We start from the raw sequence: 2864 nt of genomic DNA, 5'->3' as shown, positions 1-2864 counted from the left end.
GCTTTTCTAATTTTTTCAGAAACTTTTATGTTTTTCTCTAAAGCTTTTTTCCTATCGTAAACTAATGAGCTTATAACTTATAACAGGTTTTTTTTTTCTTAATATATTTTATATTTTGGAACCCTAAAACTCTTGCTTGGGTTGCTTTATACTTGGGCACGCAAATATTGGGATTGGCCATTTAAGATATGACTTATATACATATGCACAAGCTTGTGGTGTTGCATACAATTGATCATACACATACAATTATGAGAATGATCATATTCATATGATAATTATGTAAATCAAAGTTTGGTTTTATTCATGAGTAAATACTAAATTATATATCTTTGATAAATTTACATTGAAACCAATTATATATTCACATCAAATATTCCATTGAGAAATTATAGAAGACCCTATCTAGTAATATATTCCGTACACCATTGACTAAAGTGGTCACACACCTCTTCGAATATCATTGAACAATTGTGGTGTGGGTTACTGACTTGGAAAATATCCTGCAGAGTATATGCCCTACAATATGTCACACTGATCATTCTGGACCCTGTGACAGATATTCCTCTAAATTTCCATTTAGTCCTTTCTAATATATTCTTTTAATTGCCATTTGATCCTTCCATCAAGCAGAGTAGTAGATTGCCATTTGATCCTTATTTGCATTTCACATACACACACCTATACATAAAAAAAAAAGTAAGAAAAAAATAAAAGACTTATTTCTTATGGAAAGAGAAATTAAAATAAATGTATATAGCACCTAATATATATTTCCAAATAAAAAGATCTATTGTTATAAAATGAAGTGCATATGAGATGGACCCTTAAAAAATAGATAAAGTTATAAAATGTGTTCTACTTCATTTGAAAATCTCATCTCAACCATTTTTTTTTATTTTTTTTTATATCTACTATATAATTTTTATAAATACGAGAGAACATATTCTTTTATTAAGATATTTTTTAAAAAATACAATTTGGCATAACCTAATTTCTTCTTTCAAGGAAAATAAAACAAAAAAAAAAGTAATCAACCCAAACACACCCCTTAGTACTTTTGCCTTTTTATTTTTTTTATTTTTATTTTTTTATATCTTTATCTCAACTTTCCATACATTTTGTACAAGTTAACTCCTAACTAATTCATGGAAGGAACTGCACTCTTCAAGCTAACTTAATTTCTTAAATCCAAAAATTCATCGAATAAATTATATATTTGATCTATAGTAATGATCAGATACATTATTTATTTAATAAATTCAAAAATATGAATTTTCTATTATAAAAAAGGTCGGAGTGAGTCACTTCTAATTTATCTTAGCTTTGCAGACATTTTGTTTAAGTTTGATAATATAACTAGCAAAATAAGTAAGTTTAATTCTTGAAGAAGATGTATAGATGCACTTGTTTAAGTTAACTCCTAATTAATTCATACCATTGTGATTGTAACTTTTTCATTAATCCATCATCAAAGAACAGGTTCATGTCACAACTTGTTCATGTCAAACTGCAAAAGGAAAATTTCAAACAACAATAAATAACAAATCTAGACTTTGGTACAATTGTTTCAATCAATAAACTTTTCATGTTCTCTACCAAGAAAATAAAAAAAAATAAAAAATAAACTTTGCATGTTTTGCTCATAAAATAAAAAACAATAACAAGCACACAATTTTTTAATTATAGAAAAGTTACTTCTTTTGACTTCTTAAACAAAACCCTTAGGGCACTTGTTAGCATGATCCTTTATTTTTTCATACACCATAACCTTTATGGCACTTGAGAGCTAGAGTACCCTTCAAAATGTAAATATCAATGAGAAGATTACATAAACTATGATAAAGTTGCAGCAAATTAAACTTGAGAGGAAAATTAAACTAGATTTATCAACAAAAAGAAAAAAAGAATTATAAACATTCATATATCTATATTTGTGTGTGCAAACATATTTATGATGATCAAGTAACCTAACTATAATCCTTTATTTTAATATAATATACATCTTTGCCATTCAAGAAAAATTATTGTATAATTAAAAATTCAAAAATAGAGAAATGAAAGATATAATATATGATGATTTGGAGTTAATTAAGAATGAGAAAATGGAGACTAATTTAGAGTGGATGACAGAAGTATAGAGAGCACAAAGGAAATGAAATGCAATTGATCATAAGCTCCTTCATCTCCATGTATATTTATGCATAACATCCTTAGTGCTCTCTATCTTCTGTCAACAACCTTAGCCTCTCCCTCTTAATTTTCTCCAATATTAATCATATACTATTTTTATACAAAATATATATATTTTTTTTTGCTAAGTTAAGAGTATTAACATGCACCGAGATCATCAGTTACATGCAAAAAAAATTATAATAGAAAATTGATCAAGAAGATAATAGAGTTTGTGTATTTGGTGTTTTGAAGTGTTTGTTGTGTGTTTGTAACAAACCAAGAGAACCTATTTATAGGAGAAAAAATGAAAGGGGAAGGAAGGGTATAGTTGACACTAACAATGGGTGAAAAAAGTGAAAAAGGGTACTCATGAAAATATATATTCCACAAGAGAAAATATAGTGCTAATTAATTCAATGCCTCTTTTTTTTCCATGTGTGTACTCATATAAAAAAATTTGTAACTGCTTTTCACGAGAGAAAAGATACTCATAAAGTACACTGGCTGGGTAACTTCCTAACCCATCATATCACACGTACTCCATGTAAAACCATGCATGCCAATTGGTCAGACACAAGTATTTGAAAAAAAAGAAAAAAAGAAGTATTTGAGGGTATGTACTCCTATGTAAATACATTCATAATTAGATGAAATTATAAATAAATATTTTAAGTATTGTTTGTATAATT

The 2864-nt window shown here is 27.0% G+C and overlaps 1 long non-coding RNA gene across 1 annotated transcript; it reads right to left on the bottom strand.

Annotated features, from left to right (window-relative positions):
• Positions 1-356: 356 nt before the first annotated feature.
• LOC123887399 lies at positions 357-2497 on the bottom strand. The gene is made up of 2 exons (XR_006801472.1): positions 1439-2497; positions 357-681 (listed from the first exon to the last, which is right to left on the bottom strand). It is a non-coding gene; the product is annotated as an uncharacterized LOC123887399 (long non-coding RNA).
• Between the last annotated feature and the right edge of the window lie 367 nt (positions 2498-2864).

The sequence above is a fragment of the Trifolium pratense genome, linkage group LG5 (genome assembly GCF_020283565.1).
Source record: "Trifolium pratense cultivar HEN17-A07 linkage group LG5, ARS_RC_1.1, whole genome shotgun sequence".
NCBI lineage: Eukaryota > Viridiplantae > Streptophyta > Magnoliopsida > Fabales > Fabaceae > Trifolium > Trifolium pratense.
The sequence above is the reverse complement of the archived record's forward strand: the minus strand, read 5'-3'. Positions and strand labels throughout refer to the sequence as shown.